At 37.1% G+C, this 21371-nt stretch overlaps 1 protein-coding gene across 2 annotated transcripts in view; it reads left to right on the top strand.

Annotated features, from left to right (window-relative positions):
• The first annotated feature begins 2373 nt into the window (after positions 1-2373).
• The window catches only part of arhgap32b (Rho GTPase activating protein 32b), a 153379-nt gene continuing 134381 nt past the window's right edge, over positions 2374-21371 (top strand). For both annotated transcript variants that reach the window (XM_051678375.1, XM_051678374.1), the window contains exon 1: positions 2374-2726. The gene's annotated coding sequence lies outside the window, so the exon portion shown is untranslated. The remainder of the gene's footprint in view (positions 2727-21371) is intronic.

Here is a 21371-nt window from a genome sequence, read left to right as displayed (position 1 = left end):
GTTAACATTTGCCAGCTAAACTGAATTAAAATGTGTATACACAACTACATTGCATTGCAACATGAGATCATAAAGAAAAACAGGAATTTATAGTGTAATTTTATCTGAACTTTTGTCAAAATTGTTTTGTCATAAATAACAATGTACTGTTTTTGTTTTTTTTACTTTTCAGATGGTTATATAAGTACATACAAACCTGTATATACATACTGTATACAAACACACACACACACACACACACACACACATATATATATATATATATATATATATAGCATACTTCACCCAAAAATTACTATTTTATTTTATTTATTCACCCTTATGTCATTTCAATCCCATAATATTGTCTTTCTTCTGTGAAACACCCACAGATCATGGGTTTTTTTTACATCCAAGTTCCAAAAGGACAAAAAAGTACAGTAATGTATCATAAAAGTAGTCTATACAACTTGTGTGCTATATTCCATTTCTTCTAAAGCAATTCAATAGCTTTGTATTCGGAACAAGTCGCTATTCACCGATAATCTTCCCATCCACCATTAGCTCTCAAATCTATTTGGAATTGCAGAAAAAAAATCACCATCCACTTCCACTGTATGGAAAAGAGCTGCTTGGACATTCTGGCTAACATCTCCTTTTGTGTTTCACAGTAGAAAGAAAATAATACAGAGTTGTAACAACATGCGGGTGAGTAAATCAAGCCAAAAGTCACTTTTTTCCCCCTTTAAAATGGTAATTTCTTACCCATTGCATATGACAGGAGAAATATTATGTTATAAAATGTTGAACAACACATTGTGGAATGTGAGTATCCTCTCTGTTCTGTATGATCTAATCTAACCTGTAATATCATCACTTCTGCTGTATTGTTTCAATGTGCTCTTGTACGTTTCAGATATATGAAATTTCAAGCAGCACCCATTGTGTTAACTCTGTTCACCTCTAACTTGTATCTTGTACAGTTTGTTCTTTCGACCCTACCTATGGGCCTGACTTTACTTTGCTTAAATGAGTTCATATAGTGTGCTGTTCCAAATTGTTCATAATGTTGACAAATTATACATCTGTATAATTTGTCAACATTATTAACTTTTTTTGACTAGACTATATAGTAAATTGAACTAATTTAAGCAAAGTGACATGACATAAGTTCTGGTGGTGGTGGGGGGTTAACGCTACCAGAGTCTGCAATGTGTTTAGATGAGTTTCAGATTCCAATCAATACTTTGAATGGGACGTTTTATTTAATCTCCAGCAGCTCTAAAGTGACTGACAGCCACACAACCTCAGACATATTGAATCAACATCAAGTGATGACAAAATCTGTCTAGCTTTAGTATCCACATTTGATGATGAAATGATGTTGAGTTCTTTGAAAGAATCAGAGGTGCTTTATTCACCAAGACTAAGGTCAGACATTTTGTATATAGATCAACAATAAAAGCAGAATTCTAGGGGGTCATATTCAAGTGCAGTTTTCAAAAAACAATTGACAACAGGAGTGGTGTCTAAGCGACAGGCCAGATTGAACTGACTAAAGTGGAGCCGCTGAGTATATAAATTAATAAAACAATTAAAATAAGAGTAGATACTGACCTCACCCTCATCACTTCATTTACATCACCCAGTGCTGGTACAGCTCATGGACATTTTCAAATGCTAGACCCATGTAATCTTTTCGCTGCATCAAAATGTTTTGTATTTTGAGATAATAAAAGAGATATGATGACAGCATATTGGTGTGAGCTTGCTTAGTAGAGACCGGGGGCCATTGTAACATTTTTTATAAATCAAATACTACAACGGTACATACTTGCAATCTTTTGGTGTAAGAAACATGTGCCAACAGTAATAGCACCATTAAATATTTATTTAATATTGAATTTATAATAATAATAAAAAAATATAATAATAATTTTACAACCTGTACTAGTGGTTGGGGGCAATTTTAACACTTGCCCCACTGTGTTATAATTGCCTATGGACATATTTGAGCGGTGCAATTGTATCATTTACACAGACTGCATGTATTGCACTACTGTGGTGCCTTTGTATGTAAAGTATTGCATAATTATTGTGTAATAGTCTCACATTGATTGCGTTGATGTGGCACAGTACGACAAATTATTATTATAAATCTAGACCTAACAAAAGTCATCTGAACATCTGCGCCAATCGCACTCATGTGGTCACTCGGCGACGCGCATGGAATACCACTGCGCGGTCACGCTTTTGAATGTTGAACCGAAGTCTCCCTGGCAAGTGGCGGTAGGCGTGGCTCAACGGAGACGTCCGCTTACAAGACAGCACTCTTCTCCTCATATATCTGCAGATATGTAAAGGGATATTACATACGTAACGGGCCTACTCACATATACAGTCATATCTGTTTAAAGTTCAGTCAGGAACGCCGTGCGAACAGCTGGTTGGTTGTTGCTAGCTGCAAAGCTAGCTCGACAGACCCCCTTCCCCACACGGAGATTTTTTAATGTCCCTTCATAATTCCATCTCTCTGAAGTGCAATTTTCCGCAGCACAACCCTCTTTCGTGTGGACTTTCTGGGCTTTTCTCGTTTAAATGTATTTTTTCACAATGCTACTCTCTGGCACCCGGTTTCTCGGCTGGCTCGCTGCGGTCTTCTTGGAGGATCACTGGAGAGATCGGTGCTGAGCCACACTGACACCCAGATATTCATTTTCGCCATCGTTTACACGATTCCACCACCGGTGAGTACATAAATATAGCGACTTTCTGTTAAAGTTATTAATAACATCAGGGAAATTCATGCGCGTGCGGAGAAAGTGGAGCGGCTTGCATGTGCGCGCGCGTGCTCTCATATAATAAACTCGTTTAATGAAATAGCCGTACATTTATATCGCTCATTTGAGCAGTAGAGTTCACACGTAGTGGAGTAGGTGGAAAGTTTGAATCGATTAGGAGATTATGTTAATAGACGGCACAGTCTCTTGGGGGTAGACTGTGGATCTGTGTAGTCTATAGCCTACTTTTAAGGATGCGTAAGCTCTTAATAGTTGTTGTCCTTAAATGGTTTTTAATCGGCTTTTAAGGTAAGATATACACAAATTATATGCAGGGTATATAACCAATACAATTTATAATTATAACATATTTACACATTACGAATGACGACATCGAGAATCGAAAAGTCTAAAGGTAACAAACACAACAGCAAGGATTTATGTGTAATTTTCTCTAGCAGTCCAATGAGAATGCATGAATCACCCACTTGCAATAATGTTTGACGTTGTCTGCCCTTTTGCTGTAAAAAAAAAAAAATGGTCACGAATCAATCAAATGGGCCAGGTGTCATATGTATGCTTTAGACAGTGAAAAAATCTCTCCTCTTGGGCACTTTCCTTTGGAAATGTAATGACGTGAATCCTAAATTATATTAAAGTCTCTAAAAGATTACCAGACTTGACTTTAAGATTTAATAGTCAGCTTGAGGCATCTGGTTGCATATTGAAGCAGTTCTGTGCTCTTCGGCTCTGCTCAGAATATTGATTTGGTGATAGAATTATAGCACAGTGTATAGCTAAAGCTCTGCCTGTATTGTGATACAGCTTACATCATTATTATGATAATTATTATTATTATTTCTGAGCAAGCTTTCTGAGGGCAACCACAATAATCTAGCCAGATAGTCAGAAAGCTGACATGCACAAAACATTGCAACAAATTCAAACAGATAATTGAGATCATTACTGTGTTGGCTACTGTATCAGAGACCTGTCATTGCCCAGCACTGTTATAAACCTATTTTACCCTCATTATCTGTTCGGTGCCTTGCCTTACATTCTTGCCCTACTTGAATCACACACATTGACTGCTAAAATGATGAGCTGTTACTGATTGATGCTATGCAGCTTTTCAAGGTCATATTTCCTCTCATCTTTCCATTTTTCATGCGGCAGTTAACATACAATATCCTTTGCTGCATGATGAGAGATTATTTGGAGAGTAAAGGATGCCTTCCCATATAACATCTCTTAAAGATCTACATATTTCTTACAGTTAAACACTAATAGCAGGCTATAATGTTACACGCTTTATGGCTTATTGATGAAATAATTGCCGATTGCTCTCATAAGGAGCAAGATAAGCATCCAAACTGGTAACAGCTAATGTACTTTATAATAAAAGTTACCAGCTATCATGATGACTATTCAAGAGGTGATACATAGTCTGTGTAAAGCCGACCAAGTCAAAAGCATCTACTTCTTAGCAAAGATTGCATATGGAATTTTTTGTAGAATGCTCCAGAAGCTTTTCCTTTCCAAAAGGTATGAGGTCAAAGTCTGATTTCATTAGTTCATCTATTCTTTAACTCAGACAAGCAGTATGTGTTATGGCAGTGATATGTGACCTACATAACCAAGGACGTAACCATGTCTTGAACATTGTGGGGGACCAAACCATTGAATCTTAACACAATCTTTCAAGAACCCAAACATTGCTCATATACATACAAAAAGAGTTCATATTGAGCACTACTGTCAAGGTCCATAGAAAAAAAATCATTATTAATATACCGTAAAAGTAGTCCATACAACACAGAGCTGTTGTGTGGCTCCAGAAAGCTTGGAATATAATGCACGAGTCATATGGACCAGTGTTTCCCAACATTTTTTCTGCCACGGCACACTTTTTACGACTAAAAAATTCTATGGCACACCACTATCCCACATAGGCTAACCATCGTCAATATTTTTCCTTTTCAAGAACTTGTCCATGTTTTCTATCCGTCTTAGTAGCATGTTTACTTTAAATGTTTGAAATTCGGCTATGCAAAAAAAACAAAAAAAAAGAAGTCACATAGGTAGGCTACGCTGTGTGAGGTCACAGGTGGCAAGAGCGCTAAATGGGTAATGAAAAAACAACAAATTTGCTTCTTTTCTAATTGTAGATTTATTCTTGCAATGCCACAACAAATTACAGGGATGCAAACTCTTGAGGGGCGAAAAAGGTAAGACAATCACTGGTCCACGAACATTTTTTTCTGGGGATATTTTTTTTAAAGTATAAGCTAAAAGCACCAATTCCAGCTATTTTAGTAATTCCAAGTTTATTCAAGTTCACAATTGTGCAGAATTAGCTGCAAAATAATGTTTCACAAATGTGTTCAATTTTATTAACTGATTAGTTCAGTGACCTCTTCTGGAAATGTCACTAGGTGGTGACAAATGAGCGTCTTATGTGCTATGAGTGAGTCAGTGAATCATTTTGAGTCATTCACGACTGAAATCTACCAAGAGACTTTATAGTGTTTAAGCATTAAAAGAACAAAGCAGATCTATAGTCTGCCTTCAGTCTGAGCATTATTTTTCATCCAAAAAGACAACAATAATAGTGAGTTTCAATAACGTCCTTACCTTCTCCTCCTTTATTAAAACTTGCATGGCTACAGATCTACTGACTTCAGTATAAGAATTATAAACACAAAGCAGATCTACGGTATAATTTTCCTACAGTAGCCTATTTAAACTGCTGAGCATGGAAAAGAAACGACCACAATAATAGACAAATAATTATAATTTTGAGTTTCAATAATGTTCTTTCGTCATTGTAAAGCGCATTTCACATGAGTTGAGTCTAGGCATCAACGCTCTGTTCAACGCCTCAGAGTTGCGTCACAGAGGGGTGATTTTACGCGTTTGCCATGTAAAAAAGCGGGCGGTGTGTACAATAAACATTGAAAACATGTATTTGGAAGAGAGAAAATAAACGTGCAGTTGCTTTGATAGCACAAAGTAATAAAAGGACTCGTTTATGTTTAGGTCTAAGCGTTTTCTTGATGAGTTTAAATTAGTTCAATAACTGGGATCTCTGATATTCGTAAACGATAAGGTAATATTTAATTAAAAGAGATTATGAGACATTCAATATCTCATCAGAAATTTGGACAGTTTTTAAATATTTCTTGTTGCTTAGTACTCTCAAAGACATTATTGGTGAAGCAAAAACGTGTGTGTGAAAAACACTTTGGTGTAAAGTGGCGTCACTTCATAGACTTCAATGTATTCTGCAGCGCTGACGCGAGTCATGTGAAAGACCCTTAACGCGTATAAATATCAGTCACTTTTGCACATTAATCATTGCTCTTCACAATCACAAAAGTGACCGATTATGGTTTCAAAATGGCAAATTTCTCCGAAAGGTGAGGAGTTTGGATCCCTGAAATTATTATTATTATTATTAATATTTTTTCATGCATTTATTTATTTTGTGGAATTTGATAATTTTCCACGGCACACCTGACAATCTTTCAAGGCACACTGGTGTGCCGCAGCACAGTGGTTAGGAAACACTGATATGGACGGCTGTTAAGATGCCTTTAATAGTCCTTTTTGAAGCTTGAGCTCCTGCTCACTATAAACTGTTATTCTGTGGAATAGAGCTGCTTAAACTATCTATTTTTATGTTCTAAGAAAAAGTAACAGCATGTGGGTTTTGAACAACATAAGGGTGAGAAAAAGTAAATTTTCCATTTTTAGGTAAACTACTCTAACTGGTGGCTCATCCTCAAAATAAAATGGTCTCTTTTAAAAGAAGACTCGTAGGAGATGCTGTACAGAATTCTGAATTAAAGACATAAATTATTTAGAAAATCTTAAACTGATTTTAAATTATTACCTAATAATATTTGCATACAGGTGAATATCACTTGGACTTTATGCAATATAATTATATTCTCATCTCAAACATAAATATATTAAGTTGATTTGAAGTCTACTGGGTTAGTATTTTCAATAGAGCTGCTTTCACTTTTTTCAGTGTTTCAGTGTTTTTGTTCAAGTTGTTTGTTTTTGTCAATACAGCATTATTACATTTTCTTAAAAGTTTGCCATTTATATCAAGCATGTTTATTTTTAAGGCTACATTTTGTATCCTAAAATGTGTCTTGCTCTAAATTGTTTCTCTGAATTAAAGCTGGTAATTTACATTTTCTGTAATAGGCACAGAGTTTAATTCTAGATTAAATTAATGTTCCTGGCTCAATGAAAGTTAGCTCAATCGACATTGCATAATGTTGATTATCACAAAAAAAAAAATTAAGACTCGTCCCTCGTTTGCTTAAAGTTTTAATATTGGATATAACTTTACACATGTACAAGACTAGTACGCGATTTTATCTTACTAAAAGTGTTTATGTTTTGTGGATATACTTTTGAAACAAAGTGTACTTAACATTTCTGGACCCATTCATTTCCATTGTAATTGCCTTACTTAGACTGTGGTTTTTACTTGTTTTAAAAACAAAGGACGAGTATAAATGATTGTGACAAGGAGGAGGGCATGAATCAGCTGATCAGCGGGAGAGCGAGATGAGGGGCAGCCGGAGACGCCGGTACGAGACAGAGAGATGCATGCGGCCGCGTTGTGTGTGTTTATGTTTTATGTTGTTTTAAGTTCATTTATATCATTAAACCTTTGTTGACTGTTCAGCCAGTTCCTGCCTCCTCCTTGCCCATTCTTTACTTGTTACAATGATTTTTTAAATTAATTTGCCACATGCTGTCGATTGAGCTTAACTTGTGTGAAACCCGGAACATTCCTTTTTAAAGAATTTATTTCTAGACTATAAGCTTAATTTGTGTTGGAGAAACCAACATATGTGATTTAAGAAACAGTGTTAGCCACATCTAGCCAATGTAATATTAGCATTAAGGCTGCCCCCGACCAAAGATTTTCCTAGTCGACTAGTAGTCGTTAGTTTAAGCCATTAGTCGACTAGTCACATGCTTATGATATTAATTTAATTACTTAAATGTATATATTTTGGGGGGCATCGGAAAATGGTTTGAGTTCCAGGGCTGAGAAAGAATGTTATAAGTAACATTGCTAACACTGTTCTACATTACAGAGAAATACTAAACTGTAATAATGAGCCTTTAAAATATAAATTTTACAAGCGCACGCATGAAGCGAGCTGCAGCGACGCTGGCAAAACCGGTAATGATTCTGAATGTGTCGGAAAAACCAGCAAGGAGACTGTCTGAACATTTTGTTAATTTATAGAGAGAAATGCACATTAGGGTTGTTTATACATAGCTGATGCCTATGACCATGATATTTGGCTCATTTTCCCATGCATTAAATTATTATAATTATTAGGCTATTATTATCAAATTAATATTACAAATAATTTGCCCATAGACACACAGACACGTGCTTGAAGAAACCTGCTTTTATTATATTATTAATAAAATTAATAAAGAACTAATGACAGAAAAGCCGTTTATGCGCATGTATGACACGCTGACACGGAGGTGTGCAGTCTCGTGGGACACACGCATGTAAAAGTTTCTCACTCTTTCTTTCAGTCTTTTGACTGAAAACTCTGACAACTTTTGACAACTCTGCAGCCCATACATCTGTTATTAAAACATAAAATAACCATGATTTATATTTCAGTGATTATTATCATCATTATAATTATTATTTTTACATTTATAATTGTTTTTATGTCTTCATTTGTGTAAGTAATTTTCCGCCTGCATGTTTAGACGGATACTTGCCTGAAGGTAAATGGAAAGGTGGTTACATATATATCACTTCATTATTTTATTTGCTTTTTCGTTTCGTTTGGATTGCAATTTGAATTTAGAAATTTATTTGATTTAAGTTTTTTAAATAAATTAATTAAATTTTCAATGCAAAATCACTTAAGCAAGAATATTCAACAAATTTATTTACACACATGATGTATTTTCCCAGACAACGAAATACCCGTCCGGTAGAGAATGCACAGATGAAGTATGTTCTTTGCTAGAGAGATGTTGTCAACTGTTGTAAAGCCATCTTTCAAAAAGTTGAACAACACACATTTTAATTGCACTTAATTTTTTTCCAGTTTCATTTGAATTTTTTGTTAAAATAAATAAAAAATAAAGTTCAAAGTTTGAAATCAAGGTGTCTGTCTTTATTGTGTAGTAGGCTTAACCATAACCCTGCTTAACGAAAATAACCCCATAGTAACACCTTGCATCCAACCAGCGGTAATACCAGTGTTCGTCAATTTCCTGTGGAGTTTTTCTGCGACCTCCTGACCAATCAAAACTTGGTCGACCAAGACTCTTCTCATCGACTAAGGTTTGGTCGACTATCAGGGGGCAGCCCTAATTAGCATTCAGTTCTCCACAGCTGCCATCTGTTTTCCTTGTGTGGAGTGGTTTGCATTTTTTCATGTGTACTTGGTGAATGCCTCCAGGTCATAACACTGTTCTGTGATATTAGGAATTTTAAATCTTAGTGTTGAAATCATGAAAATTATTGCTGTCATTTCTTTTTCTTTGTTTTCTCTCTCTCTCTTCTTCCATTAAGCAAAGTATACTTAAATGGCTGATATGAGTTTAGGTTATGGGGCTGAAATTATTGGATGCTGTGGTTGTGAACAAAGTTTCTGCAGTTCAGAGGATGTAAACGTATGCAAAACGTACAGAAATCCAGTAGAGCATTGTGGGAAGTAGACACACAAATCTTCCTCTTAGTGACTTGGCTAATATGATGCACTTATCTGGAATGAACATTTGTGCTTTTGTCAAGGGAATTTGTTAATATTTTCTGTTGAATGGGCATGTTGTCTAAGAAAGTAATAGTAATGCAAAGTTAACCCACTTTTGCAATACTTAAATTCCACTTAGCTTATTCTGACGTAGTGGTAACTTTATTATTTGGAGCATTATACTGATAATTATTAAAGCTATCTGTTAAGATGTTTATCATACACCACAACAACTTGGTGATTTATCATTTATATACTAAAATAATGTTCAGTAAACTAAGATCTCACATAAGTAGTTACAGGCAATATGAATTGTGCAATGAACATTCTCTGGCTCTTTGCTCAGTTGTGGTCAGATATTAAATATTCCAGTAGGGACTTGCATAAATCAGCTGAGCTGAGGCATAGTCTATTTAAAGATTGAGTAAACTTGACAGAGAACAAGATTGTTGTAATTGGGCTGCTTTTTTGTTTGTTTCGGAGAACCTGAGAGCTGAAATCTTTTGAAGGATGTTTGAGTCAGGCTGACGCAATGCAGCCTAACCAAATAGACTAATTAGACTGGCATTGAGAAAACATGAGGCAAATACATCCAGCAAAGTGCTGTGCATTGAGCTGACTCGTCGTTAGGCCCAGGGAAATGCAAGCTGTACTCAACCTTATCATTAGGCTATATCGCTTTCTTTCCTAAAGAGAAGTCTTGTCAGCTAGTACGCTGTTTTATGTGTGTTGCTGTTTACCTATTTGTGTTTATCTTTTAAAGCATTTAGTCCATGTCATGGTGGTGGAAGCAGCCTTCTAAGCACTTTGTAAACCAGTTTTATCAACAGTTGTGAATGAATGCTCAGCTCAAAACGCTGGTGGTTTGAAGACTTATTCAACAGGCCCCCCTTTTGTCTGATGGGGGTGGTTGGTTGGGGGGGAGGAGTGCGGAGGCGGCTTTCACTGTTGCGCACAGTTTCTGTGTTTTATTTCCGCGTCACCCGCTGAATGCATTTAGATACGCTCTACAATATGGGACTGCCTTCTGTTAGGGCTGTTCGATATGTCTTTAAAAAAAATTATATTTATAAAATTGTATCTCTGTCTTTTCAGTCTATTGACGATATTCGATATATATCTCGATAATTATGTATTTGCTCTAAAATGGCTCAAAAGTGTTTTTTTTTTTTTTGCTTCAGAGGAACCATCATTTCATCCAAAGAGCCATTGTAGCCAAGTAGATTAAATATTTTAAAGGCATTAAATAAAAATCTAATAATTTGTTTTTCATTAAATAAACACAAGGAAGAATGAAATTCAATCATTTTCATTGATATGTACTTTATATTTCATACATATTGATACATAGTAGCTTAATAAGAAGCATTATTCACCTTCAAATGTTTTCACTAATACATTTTTGTGAATGAACAAGGTGTGCAAAGCTACTTCACTGACTTATTTTTGAAACCCCAGTTGAACATTGCATAATACAAAATTATTACTGTGGGACATGTCAGGTTGATTATTATAATATAATGCTGAATTAGCATTATTATTCTAATTATTAGATTTGCATTATACAAAAGTAATATATTTCTATCCTGTTTACTTCATCTTCACCTGGGGACTTTTATTTTGACAACGGAAGTGTTGTCATATTTACTTCAACTTCACAAGGAGCTTTTATTTCGACACAGAAAAGGCCATGTGCATTTGGCAGTTTACAATGTTTTGCATTTCCAGAAATGCTGTAATCTCCTCCTTTTCTGTTATTCTGTGCCACGTTTGTAGATTTGTATAATAACTTGTAACTGTTACTAATGTTTGGAATTGCGCAATTGCTCGAACCTGCATTACATTGATTTCACAATGCACGTGAACTGATCTGAGAGCACCACCATGCGCGTGCACACAGATCAGCGCGTCACTGGTTTATTTTGAATCACACACAGACCGTGTTTATCTGTCTCTAAATTACAGCCTTTTGTGGATTAATAATCACATATGACCAACTTGCCATTTTGATGTTATTTTGTTTAATTGTGCAGCCCTGAAGGATCGTGAAATTAGTCTACTGATGCGCTCTTTATAAAACTTAATGGCCAAATGAAAGCACATTAAAATCATTGCGATATCGTCAGCAAAATTAACAGTTATTAATATTCAAAATATTGCCCAGCCCTAACTTCTGTGCACTTTTCACATTTTTTAATGATATAGATTGATAAATTCTGAGACTCTTAGCCTAAGAAACTGCTTTAAAAAAAAAAAAAAAAAAAAGCCAGAAATTAACTTTTTTTTGTATTTATTTTCTGATTTGACATTATATCTCTCAGGGTTTAAATAAAGTGGCTCTGAAAAACTGCTTTTGTTTTGTACCCAATCATGTCACCTGTAAATAAGGACAATTTTGTGTTGATACAACAAAGCAATCAAAAGTTATAGCATTACAAAATTTATTAATTTTAATGCCCAAAAACATATCTCCAAGTGTCCAAAAGCCTCTCCAAACAAATCATACATAATACTTGTACATAAGCACTAATTACACATTCAAATGAGCATGAGTAACAAGATCTCATTCAGTTCCATTCTGTCATTTAAAACATCATTAAGTCTGTGTCATATATTTAGCGCTATCTCATGGTGGCCAAATGTAATTGGAGTGAACGATCCTCTCTGCCCATATTTGGATGACTGTCACCTGGTTGCAGTGATCTGAATCCTAATAGGATTAGTTTAGCATTCCATGACGCTGTACAACATACTGCATAATTTCTGGTGAAGTCATCTGATCTAGGAAAGCTAAAGTTCTTTTGGCAAATTTCAATGCATTTGTTCAGTTTTGGTCATAATGTCTACATGCATTGTTAAGTACAGCTTTTAAGATACCAATTTTGTTTTGGTTATTAATATTTTGATAATTATATTTTTCTCATGGGCCGCCATCTGAGCTTAAAAGGTTGAACCATTGTTTTTAACACACATTGTTTTTAATTTGATGGTCATTCACAATGCTTTATGGGATTACAGTTCATATCCTCATTAAAGATGTTGCATAATATTGTAGCTAGTGATCAACCGATATGGGTTTTTTTAATGGCCAATGCCGATATTCAGAATGCAGGGTGGTCGATAGGCCACTACAGTGCCGATTTATCACACAATTTAATATAGTAAATAACATAAACATAAAATTGCTAAAAAATTAAAACTCTTTTTTAGCACTATATTTTCTCAATTTCACACAAAACTTTAACTTTGTAAAAAAGAATGGCTAGATAACGGTTTCTTCTGATTTCTGAAATTTAGTCAAAATGTAGTCATTTATTTGCCCATGAAGAAAATGTTAATATATTAGGAAGATGAAATAACAGCACACGCAGTAGTCCAGCAACCATGGATGGCATGTCCACAATAGCAATTGCATTTTCTCAAAAAATACCAAATCAAACAAATTGTACATACAGTGCATAGTGAATATGATATTTACTTATAGCGCACCTGAAGTGCTTTTACTTTGAAGTTGCACTCACACGCTCGTGCGGATCCAGCACGAGCAGCAACCTCCTGACAGTTTAAACGGCCTGGATCGCCTGCTTGGATTTTCACAGAGTGACCATCATGATTTGTGAATCAGAGGAACTTTTGATCCTGATCCTGAATTTTTGATTCTGGCTGATAGAGTACGTGCTTCAAAAGAAGATATATTAATGTAGATGAGTGCTAGACAGGAAGAAAACGCTGGATTTTCATGAGGTTCGTGAATTACATCTGTTTAAACGAGGTATCTGCATATTTGCAGACGGTATATAATAGAAGTTTTATTGATAGTTGCCTTTTATCATAAGAAAAGAAAGTTAAAAGTAACAGGGAACTGTTGAGTAGAGACTGTTAGAATATGTGCTTCAGAGGAAGATTTATGAGCATTCCACAGGATGCTGGATTTGCTGAAGTTGTGTGTGGTTGGTTTATTACATCTGTTTAAACTAGATATGTGCATATTTGCAGACGGTATATGAAATTAGTTTTATCGATATTTGCCTTTTTATCATTAGACAAGACGGTTAAATGTTACAGGGAATTGTTGAGGAGAGAGAGGGAGAATGAAACACGAGCACTTTAACATTTTGAGCTCTGATATGCGGACTGTTTAAATGAGACTGTTGCACACCGGTCTATTATTGTAGTAACACAATGGCAACAACAAAAAGAAGCTTGACTGGTCGTTTACATGTCTCAGTCACTTCACATGCAAGCAGGCGATTCTCAGAGACCTCAAGAAACAAATCGGCCAAACAGGATAATTTATCGGCCAATGCCGATTATTAAAAAATTCTGAATATCAGCCGATTTATCGGCCTCGGCTATATATCGGTCGACCACTAGTTGTAACTATATCTTTTTGTCCGATTTTCACATACTTTTTTGCTTTGTTTCTGACAAAAGACATGTGTGATTCAACTTAGAGCTGGTGGATTTGGTTCATGGCTTAGAACTTAGAACTTAGAAGGAGGATTATATGAAATCCCTACTGAAGAGAAGAATGGTAAAAATAATTCTGAAACCTAGACGGCTGAAAAATTTGGTGGGCACTGTTTCGCTCTATATTTGGCTGGTCATAAAATCTCAATGTGGCAGTGTTCATGAATGTGCGCCCAGCACTATGTGTAGAATAAATAATAATTTTCTTTATTTATCACACATTATACATTTGCACATATACAGTGAAATTCTTCTTTTTCACATATCCCAGCTAGGCTGGGGTTAGAGTGCAGGGTCAGCCATGATACAGCGCCTCTGGAGCAGATAGGGTCAAGGGCCTTGCTCAAGGGCCCAACAGTGGCATCTTGGCGGTGCTGGGGCTTAAACCCCCGACCTTCTGATCAGTAACCCAGAGCCTTAACCGCCAAGCCACCACTGCCCCTCATAAAGCAGCTTCTTCTAATGATAATTCTTCTAGAGTGCACTTATTTTTTCCTAAATATTTTTCATTAATTGCTTTTCCCCCATCACATACAATATTAAAGCAAAGCGAAGTACTATATTTTGTTAAACCTTCCTGAATATTCCAAATGCTTACATAACCTTTACATTTGCCAAATGAAACCATACTTAAACTCATCCTCTCAACAGCTGAGAAGTTTGCATTGCAATCAAAGGATTCATTGTCTTTTGACAACCAGTACTGCCACACACAAATCCTTGCCTGAACTTTAACCCTCCGCACTGAAGGCTAAGGGCTCATTGTGCTGGAATGAGGGCTTTGTCATTCCAGGCTGCATGTCCATTAATTACTGGAAGCGCATACATCAGTTCATCCCCTGACCCCCTCACTCTAGCTGAGTGAGCGAGTCGTGCAGAGCATGAAAAGCTTCTCCATTGGTCTCCCTTATGTAGAGATGCATTGGAATTCCTTATTGGATTCTTTGCGTGTAAACAATTCCCACATTGAGAGAGGTTGGAGAACAGCCAGGGAATTCCTACAATGGGGACGTAATGAGGAAGTTTTGACAAAAAGAGTTCTCATTCATTATTCAATTGGCATCATGGTGTGTGAATCTGTGTGAGTGCAGAGGAGCCTCTGTGCACATATCTTGAGTCAGATATCTTGGAAACAGTTTATTACAGTGTTGCACTATTTAATGGTCTTTTCTTTGAGCATATCTACAGTCCATGACAGTAAGGGTTTGTGCTAGAGTGAGATTTTGCTTTCTGCCAATTACTTTTAATTAGTTTTTTTTTCATTCAGTGCCCTATTATATCTTTTGATTTCTTTGACACTTGTTGAGTATAGCTGGGTGAAAATTCAAGAAAGCCATTGGGTTTTTAGAAGACATGGTTATATCAGTATTATCTGTCTGTACACCTGATAGATCAGTGATCTTTTAATGTATTTGAACAGTATTGTGCCTTGATCATCTTCTGAAATCACAGTTGATATAAATTGCTTCTGTGATTGTTATATTCACTGCAACCTTCTAAAGCAAAGCAAGCATACGGCTTGATCCTCCAGCTGTGGGAAAGAGCAATTTGAAGGATGACTCATCACTGGAGATTTTTTAAAAATTCTGACAGCTATGTATTATTCTTCCTGTTACCTCTTATTTGACTGAAATGCAAAAGGATGCTACATCGGCCTTCCTTTTTCCTGTTCCCATGCATTGCAACTAGCCTGTGAATTCGTTAATAGGACTTTGGTGTTGGTACGGTTGAATTAATAGACTACAACATGCTGACTTATTGTCAGAATCAACTCATGGTAGGTACACCTTAAGGCCTTTGCACACCAAAGGCGACGTGAGTATGAGAGGCAAATCAAAGGCAAATGGCCCTTTCCCATAGAAAGCGAAGTGAATGTTCACCATTAACACATTCACGCCTTTACTTTAGGTTGTGCTAATCGACAAGCAGTTTTACCCCGGAACGGTTGGTGACTCAACGCACCTTTGAACTGGTCCGCCCTCCACCCATCATCGGGTGAGAAGAAATAACCACTTGACAAGTATGCAAAACAAACAAGAAAAGCAAACGATTCTCTAGCGAGCAGATTGAAAAAAATAAAACGCATTTCTCTACATGCTGCAGCAGCGATGACAAGTGTTTTGATTTGCTCAACGAGAAAGAAAACTTTCGAGACACTTCACAAACTATTTTAGTTCACCTGCTGGACAAGTTGACTGACAGTATACAGTCTTAGGGGTGATTAGAATTGAGTGTAAAAAATGGTGTAACAGTTAAAACATCATTTGGAACAATATTAATTATATGCCACTGTCACACATACTGTATATACTTGTGTTAAGTACATTTGTTTAAAATCACTGTGTAATGCACACTCATAATGACTGTTAAAACAAATGTTTGACTGTAACATATTTCCATGTACATCTGCTTGTGTAATATTTGCTCAAATTCCTGCATGTTACAAATCAAATTTTATGAAATGTAAACACTCCAAGAATGCAAGCAATAAAACACAGATCTTACCCAACAAAACCCATCTTCAGTCTGATCCATTATTAAACTGTATATACAGCTAATGACAGACAAGGCTGTTTATGACTTAAAAATAGCACGATTTTGTTTTTGGTATTCAAAGGCACACAGAGCGCACTGCAAGTCACAGCAATAGTATAATATTATTTATATTCAGCTAAGAAAAACACTTAAGATCCGAAAAGTTGTTTATTTTTTTATTTTCTCCCCAATTTGGCATGCCCAGTTCCCACTACCTACTAGGTCCTCGTGGTGGCGCGATTACTCGCCTCAATCCAGGTGGCGGAGGACAAGTCTCAGTTGCCTCCGCTTCAATCGGGATGTCAATCCGTGCATCTTATCACGTGGCTCGTTGTGCATGACACCGCGGAGACTCGCAGCACGGGAGGCTCATGCTACTCTCTGCGGTCCACGCACAACTTACCACGCGCCCCATTGAGAGCGAGAACAACTAATCGTGACCACGAGGAGGTTACCCCAGGTGACTCTACCCTCCCTAGCAACCGGGCCAATTTGGTGGCTTAGGAGTCACTCAGCACACCCTGGGTTCAAACTCGCGACTCCAGGGGTGGTAGTCAGCATCAATACTCGCTGAGCTACCCAGCCCCCCCCCCCCATGAGTAAGATTAAATGCAAAGGCCAAACAATGCAGGAATATGGAATAAATTATAAAGACAATCCACATAAGATCAGGGGATGCAAGGCAAAGGGGATGCAAGGCAGTGATGCAGCAATATCATTTACAATTTATTTATTTTTTTCAGTTTTTAAGGCGTTTGATGCAAATGAATTACACATCCTCACTGCTGGTTCAAGATTTCTTAATGGAGTTACTTCAGCATTTAATGTCGGTGGTCAAAACAGCTTTCTGTGCTTTAGTGCCACCAGTTGCTCTGGCACTGGTAACTGCAACGGCTTCTGACACGTGATCTAAATCTTATATATTATTGGTCAAGGAATTTCTTCGCGGGCAAAGAAAAAATATCGACACACTCACCGAAAAAAAAAAAGCTTTGATTTGTCGGTGTGCGATGAACAGGGATTTATTTCAAACAGGGTGCACTGGGTCTTCAGTAAGATAATCTCTCACATTATTAATTGGATTGTGATGTAGACATTGGGTCAGACAAGGTCAAGCTCTATGTTAGGCTATTTGATGAGTTATGAATGGGCTAATAACAACGCTAGATTGCAGATTTGATCTTAAGGCAGTATTTCAAAACTTAGGGTTGAAAAGTCTGCAAGTTTCCTGTTACTAGTAAATACAGGTTTTTTTGGCCAGTCATTCTTATGATCTCATTTATTAGGCCTATGACAGTATTCAATTATGTATCGGTTTGAACAATTTAGAATGTGCAATGTTCTTTTAGTAAATCTGATTTGTCCTCTAGACTTTTGAGTTATTTAATTTTTGTGGGCCTTTAACAATTAACTGTAATTAAATGTGTTGTGCACACATGTACTGTTATGGAGATACACTATGCTTTTTACTCTTGACTTATATAAGTCTCTGAGCATTGGGTTCGTTGAATTTTTACGTAGGGATTGCATGCCATGGGAACCTAAAAATCTTATATTTTAAAATTGTGATTTCTAGGCCTGGAAAAGTAAAAAAAAAATAATAAAAAATTAAAAAGCCATGGAAATTTCTGTAGTAAATATACATTTATTTTTTTTTATTTTTTTTTTTTTTTAGCTCTAAAATATTTATTTGGCTAACAATTGCTCTTTGTGTGTGCACTCTTTACAAAATCATAAAACAAACCATATCCAATAATTGTGAACAGGGTAATAAATAATCACCCTGCCACGCCAAATGCGGGTGCTTCTTGTGTAGTGGTGGGTCATTTTGGTCATCTGTTCAAACTGTAAGACGTCTCGGAGTGACATATGAAAAGGAATTCCTTTAGACAAACATGATTTGCTCTTGAACAAACACGCCTTATTATATTGTGAAGAACAGGCAAAAGAAAATCCGATGGTATGCTTGAATGATTCGCTGTGTTTTCAGAGGTTCAGTGGCGCTCGTGTTTTATGTGCATTGTGAACGCATCACTGTATTTTGACATTATAATTCCAGATATTTGATGCTGTATACATTACCATACAAAGCAAAGGGCATGCAGCTACATTGGGACTTCAGGTGAATTGTCATGTATTGTCATAATAATTCAGTACAGCCTCAGAAATGATGCTTGAACAAGAAGTTTCTCTTCTGTGCTTGTCTACATTTTAGCCTCTAGGTATATGTTGCAAATGTATCATTGATGATAATATTATGAAACTATTATGTGCTACTGTATACACTGATCAGTCACAACATTAAAACCTCCTTCCTAATATTGTGTAGGTTCCCCTCGTGCTGCCAAAACAGCGCCAGCCTGCATCTCAAAATAGCATTCTGAGGGGGCCTGGGTAGCTCAGCAAGTAAAGACGCTGACTACCACCCCTGGAGTAGCGAGTTTTAATCCAGGGCGTGCTGAGCGACTCCAGCCAGGTCTCCTAAACAATTGGCCCGGTTGCTAGGGAGGGTAGAGTCACATGGAGTAACCTCCTCGTGGTCACTATAATGTGGTTCGCTCTCAGTGGGGTGCATGGTGAGTTGTGCATGGATGCCGTGGAGAATAGCATGAAGCCTCCACATGTGCTATGTCTCCGTGGTAACGCGCTCAACAAGCCACGTGTTAAGATGCACGGATTGACAGTCTCAGACGCGGAGGCAACTAAGATTCGTCCACCGCCACCTGGATGGAGGCAAGTCACTACGCCACCACGAGGACTTAGAGCGCATTGGGAATTGTGCATTCCAAATTAAAAAGAAAAAAGAATAGCATTCTGAGATGCTATTCTTCTCACCACAAATGTACAGAGCATTTATCTGAGTTACTGTAGACTTTGTCAGTTCGAACCAGTCTGGCCATTCTCTGTTGACCTCTCTCATCAACAAGGCATTTCCATCCACAGAACTGCCACTCACTTGATGTTTTTGGCACCATTCTGAGTAAATGCTAGAGACAAGTTGTGCTTGAAAATCCCAGGAGAGCAGCAGTTACAGAAATACTCAAACCAGCCCGTCTGGTACCAACAATCATCCATGCAATTATCTAATCAGCCAATCGTGTGGCAGCAGTGCAGTGCATAAAATCATGCAGATATATATACAGGAGCATCAGTTAATGTTAACATCAACCATCAGAAATGGGAAAAAGTTTGATCTCACTGATTTGGACCGTCGCATGATTGTTGGTGCCATATGGGCTGGTTTGAGTATTTCTGTTACTGCTGATCTCCTGGGATTTTCACGCACAACAGTCTCTAGAAATTACTCTGAATGGTGCCAAAAACAAAAAACATCCAGTGAGTGGCAGTTCTGTGGACGGAAATGCCTTGCTGATGAGAGAGGTCAACAGAGAATGTCAGTTCAAACCAGTCTGGCCAAAGTCTACAGTAACTCAGATAACCGCTCTGTACAATTGTGGTGAGAAGAATAGCATCTCAGAAAGATATTCTTAGATGCGGGTTGGTGCTGTTTTTGTGGCCCAAGGGGGACCTACACAATATTAGGCAGGTGGTTTTAATGTTGTGGCTGATCGGTGTATGCTCTCATATAAAGAGTATACTCTATATATGTTTATTTCTACTGTATATAGTGTACATATAATAGAAAAAACATATAATCTATACAGTATGTGATAAATAAAGTGGCTGGTAAAAAAATCAATGTGACTGGTGGGCAAAAAAGTAAATTTCATACCCTGATTGTGAAGGACTGGAAAACTCCTGGAGAAGTCTTGGACATTCATTGGTCTAAAGGTGTGGGAACACTGTTTTCAGTCAGGTTCTCCAAAACATTTCTCCCTTGGAGTTTGGATGAATTTTTTTATTTTTTTCTCTTTTAAATCATTATTTCAAGTTAAAACACATTGTTTGTGTTTTTGCTGTCAGTACTAGTCAAATTCAACAGTGTCATTTCCATATTGATTAGCCCAAAAAGCGAACTGGTCAAATAAACAGGGCCAATGAGTGATGCGGGAAGGCGTGTTTGCAGTGTTCTAGGAATTTTCCAAACCCAAGTAAATCTTCAGTGAAACCACGACTGACAGAATTGGGACACACAGAGCAATTTAGGAATGGAAGACACAGAAGAACAGCTTAAGCCAAGCGCACACTACACGGCTTGCAGTTGGCACCCTGCAACTCACAATCTTGTTTTCTGTTGTGGTGGTGCGCGCACTACATGACTAGTAGTGTAAAAAAAATATTGTATCGGACTGTATCGTATGATACAATGCTCATTGATTTGATATCATATGTATCGTACGATACATAAATAAATACATGTGTGATTAAAACCAAGCTATGCAACACTGAGAGCTGCGAAACCAGAGAGGCGGTGCTGAGTGCTCACAGGAAAATGGAGCAAGGAGTCTACATAGGCGAGTTGAGAGCTGGAAGACTGATGGCAAACGGCAAGTAGAGAGCTTGTCGAATTTGCCAAACAAAGCAGTCGTGTCCCTGTGCTACAGTACATCAATCATGTCGTTTTATTTATGCTGACATTACCACACAAATTGGTGGATTTGTGAGGCAAAAAGAGCAGCGGAGAGTTACAATTAACAGCCAGCCTCTCCCAGCCCACACGAAGCATGATAACATGCACAGCAAGGCGCTCATAACTATCAAAACCCATCTTATTCAAAAAATCAACAACATAACCTGTGATTACAGGAGACTTATTATTCTCTGCCTTTGATGTCGAAATGTAAACAGGTATGAGCACAAAACTTGCACACACTGGATAAGCTGGTAAGAATGCTAATAATATTGTATTATGCACATTTATCGTAAAGCCAGGGATCAG

Source organism: Myxocyprinus asiaticus, chromosome 38 (genome assembly GCF_019703515.2).
Source record: "Myxocyprinus asiaticus isolate MX2 ecotype Aquarium Trade chromosome 38, UBuf_Myxa_2, whole genome shotgun sequence".
NCBI classification, from domain to species: domain Eukaryota; kingdom Metazoa; phylum Chordata; class Actinopteri; order Cypriniformes; family Catostomidae; genus Myxocyprinus; species Myxocyprinus asiaticus.
This window is presented reverse-complemented; position numbering and strand designations above follow the sequence as displayed.